The 13,129-nt window shown below is 42.6% G+C and overlaps 1 protein-coding gene across 3 annotated transcripts in view; it reads right to left on the reverse strand.

The window, feature by feature from the left end:
• raph1a (Ras association (RalGDS/AF-6) and pleckstrin homology domains 1a) overlaps positions 1-13,129 on the reverse strand; it is a 57,394-nt gene that overhangs the window by 32,726 nt on the left and 11,539 nt on the right. For 2 of the 3 annotated variants that reach the window (XM_052081829.1, XM_052081827.1), the window contains exon 2: positions 8,516-8,574. The exons of the other annotated variant lie outside the window; for it this stretch is intronic. The gene's annotated coding sequence lies outside the window, so the exon portion shown is untranslated. The remainder of the gene's footprint in view (positions 1-8,515; positions 8,575-13,129) is intronic. 3 annotated transcript variants of the gene reach the window in all.

The raw sequence follows: 13,129 nt of genomic DNA on the forward strand, positions 1-13,129 counted from the left end.
AGTCGCTCATAGCATAACACAGTACACAGCCCGACCCCGCCAGACGGTGCCACAACTAAACCGAAAAAGTCCTTTCAACATGCTTGATGTGATCTGCTTCCACTACTCTATATCAGGCCATTGTGCGAATGTTATATTTTTAGGGTTGCTGGGTGGGATTTTTGGAGTGGGGCCATGATACACATTTAGAAAATAATCAAGGGAATGTAGACCGTTAAGATTGACGCAAAGCCCAAAGTTAACCTTAAATGATAGCGCATGCTCACTTAATTGACACGAGGACAAGCATTGGCAGTTTAGTTTTTTTTATAATCAGTTTTTTCAATGCGGCAATGTGATGTGTTGTATCCATTATGTAGTACAATCCATACAGAAAGTAAAAAAAATGTGTGGGTTTTTATGATTAGTACATATATACCGGTAAACTACAATTTATGTCTTGATTTATACTGTATGTCCTGCCTTGTTCAAGTAACAATTTTCTTAAGTTTGAAGAAAAGACACTTCTTTGGGATATTTCTATCAATTAAAGATTTACAAATATGTACATTGAATAAAAATGTCATCCATTGTCAATAAATATCTTCGATGCAATGACATTGCCTTTTTCAGACAGGGACTCTGCAAAATTCCAAGCCAGCGTTATCTGCCTGTGACTTTCAAAAAGAATGGGGGATTCTTTGGAGATTATTTCCACGACTGTGTCAGCTTTCACAGAGCCACATGGCACCCCACTATAGGATATATAAAACACTTGTTGGTGATGCTGATGTTACGGCTCTGATATTGCTTCTGAAGCTGCCAAAGTCCTATACTCCGACTGGAAAAAAAAAATCTGGGTTCACTGTACTTTCATTTTTTAAGCTTGCATGATACGGATTTTACCATATATATGTAATTTATAGCTGTGGCATTTCAGCAAAAAGAAAAAAAATCCACCTACTGCTGAACCTAACCCTTAATTGAAAATCACTAAGTTTATTACAATGTTACATATATTATTATCATAAAAACTTGATGTGCTAGAATAAAATGAGGGAAGCTTCAGAATCTGCAAAAAATGAATCTAGAAAAGTGTACTTGTATCTCTGATGGGGGAAAAAAGTATAGTCAACATGTGGTGACCAGTGTTATTAGACAACTGTTTTCAACAAAAAGTAAAAAAAAAAAAAATAACATTGGCTTTCCCCTATCCCTACAGCTGCTTTCCTGCCTTGTTAGGCCGTTGAGAATATCCGCAAAATCTGTGGTGAACTTCAACCCCTCATGCAGTATCGGTACCTTTTCACACACAACGGTGACACAAGAAAAGCCTATTTTGAAAATGGGTTGTGATGGGTGAGAATCATGTATATACAATATTACAATTTCACCAGTATATCCCAAAAGTGCCCTGACAAAAGTGTGAAAAAGAAATTGTGATTTTTACAGAGTCGTATCAGAGAAACGAAAAGAAGGGGGAGCAGCAGAAGCAGAGGAAGTGAAAGCCTGTGGATCCATCAACAATGATATCACTACCCTTGAGACTGAACACAGGGAAGATGACATCATTTCCTCTTCCGCCCATGCCCTGCTTTTTACTCGATGCAAGGAGGGGAGATAAATCCAGAGGGAGGCAAGGAGGGATAAGCTGATCCCTCACTTCCGAACACTCCTCTAGCCAAAATCAATGCATGGAGCACTTCCCAGCTGCATTATCGTTCTGATTCCTCAGAAAGACCTTGCAAAATCACACACACTCATGCACTTAACAAGGAGCTAGCATGGATGTTTGTGTTCACGCCATATTTGTTGCCCAAATTACCCCCTATTGTGTTTGTGAGACTGATCTCAGCTGTTCCCACGGGTGCTGAGCTGCTGTGTAACATGAAACAAAACAAGATGCATGTGCCATCTATTTTGGATGTTGCATTAAAAAAAAAACAAAGGCCGTGTTGAGGCTGTAATATGATGGGCTCGCCAACAAAGTGTGGACTCTACAATGCTTTCTCCATGTGTGGCCTCTGTTAGCAAGCATAGCTAAATTTGGTTGACGGGCTACATAATTAGACATGCAAGGTACTGGATGACCACAACCTATCTCGTCGGACATATTCTAGATTTTTTCGCATGCATTCCTGGTACAATTTGGTAACAGAAATATACAAAAAACGTCACTCACGGCACAATTTTGTCATGATTTTCAATGGTATGACAATACATTAACCGCAGAGGAATCACTTTTTTAAAAAAAATAAAACCTGTCGGTGACACATGAAAATACCTAATGAAATGAAGAAGTTACAACAGGCTTTTAACTCAAAGCATAACCGTGAAAAACGGAACCGACTCAAAAATGTGAAAACAACTCCCCGAAATGAGAGAAATCCCCTGGAAAAAGCTACTACTCTGCGTTTCTGAGCATATGCCACCTTGGCCTCAGTGAAATAGAAGGCAATGTGCTTCATGCTAATACTGCTCCCAGAGGATCATATGATAAATTGCAATCGCGATAGACAGCAGTGTCTTGTCTGCACTTGTACTGTATCTCAAATCATCATTGTCATACATTTGTCACTCCTAGCTGTTGTTTACTGTAAAACTGCCACGTAAACAATTCGTCAATCAACAAATGTCCGCTACCCCAATGCCTATACAGTACATACAGTAGAAGCCAGACGTGATTGAAATTGATGAATTTTTCGTGATGAAATTACCAATAATGTTCTGATTAATTATAAAACTTCAAACAACACAAACGAGCAGTCCACGGGACACAATTGCACATCAGCAATTTAATGTAAAGCTCTTGAGAACGCAAACCGACAGTGATGTGGGGTTACTTGCAACCATAGCAACAAGTTGGAGTGTGGTGGTGGGGTGGACCTAGTTACACAAGTGTGTTGGTTGAATGAATGCACTCAAATACAAAAATCATATTTGAAGAGTTAAAACGTGTTGAAGATAAATGATTGATTAGAAGAGTGATGGGAATGTGCTAATGATGATATACGGCTGTATAACTAAGCATAAAAATTGATGCATTTAAATAGACTTCACAGGAATGAATCTGTATACCTCTGTATTATGATGAGCATTATTTATTAGAAGCCATTCTAAAGTATCCTAACAATCTAGAAAAGGTAAAAGAGAAAAAAAAGATCTTTTGTGATGTTTTTTTTTTTATAAAGCTTGTCAGCTGAAGCTGTTCTTAAATGTGGTGCATCGGGGTTAGTTCCACATTTGAATAACCCCATTTAAAACAGCTATGCGCAGATCTTGTTTCGCACATAGACGTACGTCATTTCCGCTTGTTATTTTTATCAGTAGACGAGAGACAGAATGATCGGGCAGAAGTACGACACAGGCATGGGGCAAAATAAATAAAAGGGTTAAAGGCAAATAAGGTTCAGTACACAATGATTATGACTATGAAAGAAACTATGGAACTATGGAACGTGACCTGAGGAGAATCGCCGAACTGGCAATGAGACAAGACACACAAGGGGAATATATACAGGGCATGATTGGGGATGAGAAACAGGTGAGTGTGAAACAATCAGGGAGCAGGTGACACAGATGAGGAAGGGGGCGGGGGAGGGCAGGAAGGGGGCGGGGCAGGGCAGAGAGCGGGCTGCAGATAGTGACAATATTGTCAATGAAACGCATTGTATTCATGTCACTCACTACAGAATAATGCAGTCCGTTTGATCCTCGCTCCAAGAGTGTGCTTTTGTGCAGTGTCTCTGAGCCACGCTATTACGCTTTTACCTCTGCTGGTGAATTTGCGGCAAGTTGCGTGCCATATTTAGGGACTTTTACACAACTATATGTTTGGCTGTCATACTCGCTTGACAAGACAAAAAAAAATGTGAAAAGGCTGCAGAAAAACCAATGTTATCAAGTCAGGGCTCGCCATGGGGAGGATGTGGCACAATACAAGTACTTCCTGTACTACAAAGAGCAACATTCATTGTGGAGAGAGCAAGAGCATGCGCAGAGGATAAATCAATGCCCTGTTCCATATGAGGTAACTTGATCTCATTGACATGACCCTATATTCGGGTGAGAAAAGCGGTAACCCAGGGGTTTTGGACGTTTTTTTTTTTTTTTTTAACCCAAATAAGAGCCTATTCCCAGTGGTCCAGTGGTTAGTGCGTCAACCTCACAGTGCAGAGGTACCGGGTTCAATTCCGGCTCCGACCTCCCTGTGTGGAGTTTGCATGTGCTTCCCAGGCCTGCGTGGGTTTTCTCCGGGTACTCCGGTTTCCTCCCACATTCCAAAAACATGCATGACAGGCTGGTTGAACACTCTAAATTGTCCGTCCCTAGGTGTGAGTGTGGGCATGGATGGTTGTTAGTCTCTGTGTGCCCTGCAATTGGCTGGCAACCAATTCAGGGTGTCCCCCGCCTACTGCCCGAAGACGGCTGGGATAGGCTCCAGCACCCCCTGCGACCCTTGTGACGATAAGGGGATGGGATGAAGACCATATGGGGTTTTGCATGCATTTACATGACCTTTAAAACCTGAATATTGCCAATATTGGGGCTTTAAAAGGGTTATTGCAAACCTTGCCTCTGTCCGCTCACGTATGAAAATGAGTTATTTCTTAAAGAACCTTATTTTGGCATGTCCGTTTAAGTAATTATTTGGATGCCTGCATCTGTGGAATTGGACCTCATTCACTGACTGAATAAGCATTTTTGGGGTGAATTTGAACTTAAATATGAAGATGATATGGTAACTGTAATATTCAAGACAACACTCAAAGTAGTTTGCTGAGCATGTTAGCACTCCGGAGTGTGTCAGAGAGCTCTTGTGAAAAACATTGGCGAATGCTACAATTAGGTGGTTTTTGGGCAAGAATACTACTTAGTACGGGGAGCCTTGTACTTCCTGACTTTCAGTGTAATTGTGACCGTTTGTTGGCAGTAGAGGCTACACAATTTGGTCTACTTGGAACAGCGGTTGAAGAAACTGTCAAAGGCTAATTCCAACATACAAAGCCAAACAGGCGAGCTTAATGGACGAAACCAAACAAAGTCACAAAAAAGCTATGCTGGCCCTAAAATGCACTTGACTTCATTTCAGTTGAATTTCATCTTAGCCACATGCGTATAAAATGAAAAACCATGCAAACACACCCTCAGACCTCAAACAAGCACCCTGTGTACGAGCTGGGTGTATTTTTATGACATGGGAGAACATGTACACACCAAGTTGAGGTGTGCACCGCATTACAGTTCAGCTCCTAACTGACTTGTCCAGCAGATTGATTTACACGAAAATGATTTACACGAAATGTGACACTGATAGCAATGAATTGCAATTACTCACAATTGCACTGTACAGGTTATCTCAAATTAATTACAGTACAGATGAATGGCCAATTGATCTCAAGGGATGGGTATTTCACTAAATCTACATGATCAGCTATGTGAAAAATGTACAATGGATAAAGATTAATCCTTTTTTTGTGCTTTAGTAGGTTTGCACTGATGTACAAAGTACCTCAACTTCCGACAGATGAAATCATGATGTTTATTGTTCTTCCGAGCGAACAAGGTGAGACTGAATCAACAGTGCCTCAGCTTGTTGTACCCGAGTGGTGCACTCCATTTTGATCAATCATGACTTCTCAGCATAAGGTCACATTCTTAATAAATGTATTAGCATGCCGAAACCAACAGGTGACCTTGAAATGCGTGCACACCAAAGGTCATACAATCAAAAAGAAAGAAAAAGGAAGAAAAAAAATCAACAAAAAAAAAGACGGAAAGAAAGAAACTGGGAAAGTATGACTTCATGCGTCGCATGAGGCTAATGAGCCTGAGTATGCCTCAGGTCAGTCAACATCCAAGGATCGAGTGTATTGTGTATTTTCTTTGGCAAATCTAAACCATTTCCAAAGTTGGTTCGAAACCCAAGCGCATCACTGATTTTAAAAAACTGTATTTAAGAATAAAATGTTGTGTTGTATTATTTTGTATGTTATTATGACTTCAAGATGACACAGTGGCTGCCTATACAGCAGCTCCCCTATACTTTTTGTTCTTCTACTTTCTTCCTTTCATAGCTTTGCTACTGTAAATTGGGAATTCCTCCATTGTGAGATGAATAAAGGTGTTATTCTTATTCTTAAAAAGTGCTATTGTATATACAGTACAGTGCTCTACAAATTTATTGCACCATCACACTGCAGGGCTCCAGACAAACTTTTCACCTGTTAGCGCCGGTGCGACCAACTGTCTTAGTTGTCTTAATTGGTAAATCGTAGTTTTGTATGTACTTGGTTGACAGAGACAAAATAGTTTCCTGTGAATATGAAGTTGCTTTCTTATTAGTAATTAAATGTGCTTAATGGCATCGTAAATGCCTTAGATCAATGGTTCTTAACCTGGGTTCGATCGAGCCCCAAGGGTTCGTTGAATCGGTCTCAGGGGTTCAACTGAGCCTCTGCCATGGAGGTTAAGACACTCTCGACTCAACATGTCAATTAGTTATGACACACCCGCTTAGCCATCGCTGTCTGCAGATGATCACATGACATTGCTTGTCCAATCAGTGCGGTGGGAAATTTACTTCGCTCAGTCGTCAACGTGTGACTGTTGGGATAGTACCTCGTGTGATTGTTATAGCATGTATTAAAACATTCTAGGGCGGCCCGGTAGTCCAGTGGTTAGCACGTCGGCTTCACTGTGCAGAGGTACCGGGTTCGATTCCAGCTCCGGCCTCCCTGTGTGGAGTTTGCATGTTCTCCCCGGGCCTGCGTGGGTTTTCTCCGGGTGCTCCGGTTTCCTCCCACATTCCAAAATCATGCGTGGCAGGCTGATTGAACACTCTAAATTGTCCCTAGGTGTGAGTGTGAGCGTGGATGGTTGTTTGTCTCTGTGTGCCCTGTGATTGGCTGGCAACCGATTCAGGGTGTCCCCCGCCTAATGCCCGAAGACGGCTGGGATGGGCTCCAGCACCCCCCACGACCCTAGTGAGGATCAAGCGGTACGGAAGATAAAACATTCTAAGTCGAGCAAAAAAAAAAAAAGAAAGTGGTCGGACGAATATGTACCGCACGGATTCACATGCATCACAGAACGCGTCCTCGCTGCATGATTTGTCATGCCAAGTTGAGCAACTCAAAACTGAAGGAAAACGTCTTAATCACATTTTTATTTTTCAGTAATGAAGGGTTCAGTGAATGTGCACATGAACTGGTTGGGTTTGGCACCTCGGACAAGGTTAAGAACCGCTGCCTTAGATAAAACAGCTCTCTAACACTATGTTTGGCTTGGGCGTGTTGAACCTTTGTGTGGCCATTCAGGATATCGGACCGAATAGTGCGGTCATAGACAACGTCGCACTCTTTGTGGAGATGTCTGTGTCTGCGCAGAGGTGATTTTATCATCGGTCTTGATTCCATGCAGACTGAACACAGTGCATCAACCACACATGGGAAACAACAGTGTACACCAGCAACAATCCCTCCTTCGAACAGCGCTTAATAGAGATCTGTCAGTATTTCATGATAACTTTAAGACAAACAAGAAAGGGGATGTTTGTTTGTTTTGCTTTCGTTTTATAATCGCATGTGTATTGATGTGGAGCAAAGCGCATGCGTGGAACGAATACAGACGTCCTGAAAGGGTTTCTGAATGGGACAGCGTGCGCATGAAATCCCAAAGTGCAATGGGATGAAATTCTTACTCGCACACTTTGAAAAACAGGTTGAATTTGAGAACAGTTTGCTCGCAGGCTTGAGCCCCGCAATTTAACATTTTGGCATCATCTGCTCGAAATTAACAGCATTGGTAATTAAATTATAGTGATTCTACAGCATTTATAAACATAAAAAAAGTTTCCGTGGTTGAACGCTTGTTTATTTCTGACTTCTCGTAGAAGCCCAGAGATTTTGCAAAATGGTGAATTCGTTTGAAAGTTCTCATTCCTGTTCAAAATTCTCAAAAGCTCGTTGGCCAGTACAGAGTCAGCGTTAAATAACTTAAAGATGTAGTTCATGTTTTCCCGTTTCCATGACTAATAAAATTGTTTACGACTGTATATATTTAGGGGCCTTATGGCTTTCAAGTGCTGCACTGTCATCGGGAAAGCATGTGCCGGTCATCTGATAGGCTACTTACAATGTGGGAAGTTGAAAATTGAACTTTCACAGACACTTATGGGACCATCTATCATACTTCCGTCAGCTGATGGGTCAAATGATTCCTTTCCATCCGCTCAAATCCCATTCGCGCTGCCTTGCTGCTGTACATACTGCCTTTAATCAATGTTCAATCTCTGGTGTTTTTGCATTATCTATTTTATACCCGAAGGGGACGTAAAGGGAGTTTTATATTGGCTGATGATCAAATGGTAGGGACAGGACAGGCAAGGCAGCTTTATAGCTATAACACGTGTTATCAAACACGATAACTCAAAGCGTTTCACATCCCGGTAATTAAAAATACAACCAACAACACTCAAGAAAACCATTTTGTCGTTCACGTGATGGTGTGACGTATGGAACTTGCCGCTCGATGCCTTTTGCCTCTTGCAAGTCCAGCTTCTGCAGCAGCACAACTTGAACCAATCCAGTCAGCCTGCACAGATAGACACACACACGCACACACACACACACACACACACACACACACAGAAGAGAAGGGGATTATTAAATTTATGTGATCATATTTCTTTTGTAGCACACCACAGCGGCCTGTCAAGTCTGCTGGCTGAAGGGCATTTGTTCTGACAGCTGGCTTTGGAATTTTATAGGCCAGTGCATAAATATTCATAAGGGGAAAACGTAAGTGCTAGGTTTTCCATTTAAATAAAGTGAGAATGTAGCGGTTATGTTTTGCTCAACACCTCTTATCGAGCAGCTGTCGACACAACAAATGTGTAGTCAGCAGGTGGCACTAGTGTGTGTCCATGTGCATAAATTTTTCCCTTCATGCCGAGCAGAATGGATGTGAGCCACCTAAAAATAACCAACATTAACACCCTCTCTCTGTTGTATTCTTTTCTTGATGTAAAGTCATTGTGCAAACAAATCAAGGCGGGCCGTGCAAAAGAAAATGTTGGATAAAAGTCACCGGATGTGCTCCAACGGGCACTCTGACGATGATTTGTGAAACTGCACGATTCAGGGAGGGCTACGAGTCAGATGAGCTCCACTGCGGAACGACAACAGCAAGGTCAATCATAATGTATCCCACTGGGGAATCCTCAATTTTTTCAGCAACACAACACATTGAAGAGCAAAGCCAACCAAGCATGATTCATTACACCAGGTTTGGAATGAGCATCTCCAAACGCAGGCAGCATGGGCTCAGTTGTCACCCAGTGACATTGTGAATGTGAGAGTGAATGATTGCCCGTGTCTACATGCCCTGCGACTGACTGAAGACGGGTGTGTCCACCCTTTGCCCAAACTCAGCTGCAGCACCGTACTACCTTGACCAGAATTAAGTGGTATTGAATGTATGGATAGCTATTTAACAGGTAAACAGAAGAATATCGAAGTAAAATACTATTTCTATAAAACTCTGAGGGCTTTACATTTTCAAACGATTGCTTCAACATCATCTCTTGGAAATCACATTTTCGCAACAGTGGTGAGCTATTTTTAGAAATGGGGTGTGGGCTACTCATGTGGTCCTTGAGGGTCTACCTGATGGCCGTGGGTTCGTTGGGGACCTCTGCTGCAAAGTATCAATGTCTGGTATTAAAAAAGAAAGAAATATCTCTATTTTGTCATGATTTTGACCGATCGTAATTAAATGCAGAGTATGGAGCCAAAACAAGAAAATCCTAGTTTTCTTCAGCTTGCCATTCAGAAATATTTACGTAACAAAAGACCTCCGATATATTGTCAACGAGCAATAACTGCCGACGCACTGAAAAGCAAGCTCATTTTGCTTGTAATAAACAGAGAGTACCAACAACCGGATTATAAATAGAACATTTTCAGCAGATGATTGAGGCGGGGCTCTCATGGAATTCAGGGAAATTCCAAACATAAATTATTTCCGGGGCTTGACTTTGGAGCTCCTACCAGTGGAAAGGCCAAGACCATATTCAAAGGGTGGGTTGCAGGGGCTCAGTCTATCTAGGCTTGTTGGTCCAAGTCCTAATAAGGACTGAGGTATGGAAAGAAGAGGAGCCAGATAGCTTCCTGTGCACTTCCAATGAGCCCTTTGAGCAAGGGGGCACTTATTTGTATGCAACCAATCTTTCCCCTTCACTTCCATAGGATGTGTCTATTTTTGGCCAATGTGAAAAATGTGGCTTTCCCCTCAAGTGGCCAATAAAGTGTTCCTCGAAACTTGGAGAAATACTCCAGTGGCAAATTATAGACGTTTCCCTGGCCGAAATCCAGGCCCACTTAACCCCCAAAGTTCAGTTGGTGTGTAGAGTGTAAATAACCTCCAAGTGTGCAGGACACAACAGCAGCCTCATATTTGTATTGGTTCTAACCTTTTTGGTTTCGTTTTTGGCAGATCCCGTCAACATACAGTTGGCGGGTTGGGTAAAAATATGAAGGCAATCTCCTCTAACCGAGTTTTCCGAGACAACGATTTACCCAGAACTCCATCTGGATGATCTGTTTCCACAAATGAAGACAGCAGAAGCATTTCCTGACATTTCCTTCCGGATGAGCCAGAACCTCTGTCAAGTTGTCCGATAAAACTTTGCTTTGCCGTGGCCCCCATAAGTTGTCCCCCATCTGTTTTTCTACAACCAATGAAGTTGCTCTTCACCATTGGCTGAAATAAGCCGCCTCCCTTTTTCCTTCCAGAAAAGGCAATGATGACACAAATACAGGCAGCTGCCGCTAGCGTTAAAGCTTTGAAAACAACCATCTCAGATTCCATGTCGCCAATCTTCCCTCGGACCCTCAATAGAATTCTGTCAGAAATGGAGGGTGTAGGATCTTCTCTGTAACAACATCACGACCCAGGGCTGTAGCCAGAAATTTTTCAGTGGGGTGGCCAAGGTGACAACACTTCAGTGAGGGATGGTCAGGGCATAGGTGCCTCATTGTTTATGATACTGGGCCAACAACCACAGTCAGGGTTTCATCCATCCATCCATTTTCCGATCCACATATCCTCATACGGGTCACGGGGTATGCTGGAGCTTATCCTAGCTGTCTTCGGGCAGTAGGCGGGGGACACGCTGAACCGGTTGCCAGCCAATCGCAGGGCACACAGAGACAGACAACCATCCACAGACAACTGGACAATTTGGAGTGTTCCATTAACCTGCCACGCATATTTTTGGAACGTGGGACGAAACCGGAGTACCCAGAGAAAACTCACGCAGGCACGGGGGGGGGGGGGGGGGGCATGCAAACTTCACACAAGTAGGCCGGAGCCGGTATCCAATCCTGCACCTCTGCACTGTGAGGCCGATGCACTAGTCAAGGTTTCATGAAATAAAATTCACGCAACTCCAAAACAAAGCCCATCAAACTCATAATCAAGCAGGAACAAGTGAAAATAAAAAGCAACGTTTTGCTGTGCTAAATTTACTCGATAATTTTACTATAGTTTATTTATTTGCTGTTCCTTTGCATCTGCGTACTGATAGTTGACTTCATGAAAACCCAAAAATCTCTTAATTCTTCACAATACCAAATGTTACTCTTTACTTGGGTTTGCTCCCGCTTGTATTCCGTCTGTCTGCGCGGGCATGCGTGTGAGCGTGTGTGCGTGCGTGTGCAATTGATTTCATGTAAAATATTGTATCCATGTGAAAATGGCAGAAAAATCACAGATATCAAAATTTTCCTCTTGGGAGTGGCCAATGGAGTGGCCAGAGAATGACAAGGGGGGAGGGGGGAAGCACAAAAGCCTCAGGACTGGGCTGGAAGCCTTTGATCAGTTTCCAGGTCGTCATTTGCTGACTCAGCAAATATCAGTAACACTTCATTGAACCATCACAACTCATTTTGTCAAAATGTCATCCCGACACAGTCAGTTGTAAAATTGCTTCTGACCTTTTCTTCAATACACAAATGGAGGGAAAATTAGTGCAATGTGAACCATAAGTCAACAGCATACAGACTGCTATTACACAACACGTGCAAACAAGGATTGCCTAAAATAATCAGAGCAGCTTTCCACTGATTGTGAGTGAGTGATTCTTACGGTTAAAGTTGTAAAATGCACCACATATGAATCAATGATACTTGGCAAATGATTGTGCTACATGGTTCGTTTTGGAGATAGTGCAGTTTCAGTCTTATCGTCCTCATGAAATCTTCACAATACTTCCTAAAACAACATGAGTCACAGTTACAAGAAAGCATTTGGAACAATTGGCTAACGCCTTGACAAATCTGCTTAAAGTTGCACATTTGCTCTTTTTTGGGGGGACGGTCAAATGACTTATAGGGCAAAGTTCTTCTGGTTTGTCTCATTACATTAATACATTGCTTTATATTGTACGTTGAATATGAACTTCTCAGGGTTCTTAGAGGAGGTGTTTGAACAATGCATTGTCAGGTCTCATCTCGTTGACCGTCAACATCTTGCAGCTATTGTTTTTTTTCTTCCACCCCTTCATCTGGATGCGATTATACTTGTTATTTTCAAGGCTAAGTGACGTCTTTGCTAAACTTGGCTGTGTGTACGTACTGCTGAAGGGAAATAGCTAAAATATGTACTTTTGGTGGATACAAAAAGCCTCAATAAGTGGTGTCACAGTTTCCCCACAACAAGGAATCATTATTATATACTATATTGGTGTCTTCACGGTCCCAAATTATCTCCGTTCAAGTTGGGTATTCAGTGCAGTGGCGTTGAAGTAAGAGTTTGGTGAGCTATTGGGTTGCACTAATTACTGTTCATGATATCAAGAAGCGGGCGGCCCGGTAGTCCAGTGGTTAGCACGTCGGCTTCACAGTGCAGAGGTACCGGGTTCGATTCCAGCTCCGGCCTCCCTGTGTGGAGTTTGCATGTTCTCCTCGGTCCTGCGTGGGTTTTCTCCGGGTGCTCCGGTTTCCTCCCACATTCCAAAAATATGCATGGCAGGCTGTTTGAACACTCTAAATTGTCCCTAGGTGTGAGTGCGAGCGTGGATGGTTGTTCGTCTATGTGTGCCCTGCGATTGGCTGGCAACCGATTCAGGGTGTCCCCCGCCTACTGC

This window comes from Hippocampus zosterae, chromosome 12, assembly GCF_025434085.1.
Source record: "Hippocampus zosterae strain Florida chromosome 12, ASM2543408v3, whole genome shotgun sequence".
Lineage (NCBI taxonomy): Eukaryota > Metazoa > Chordata > Actinopteri > Syngnathiformes > Syngnathidae > Hippocampus > Hippocampus zosterae.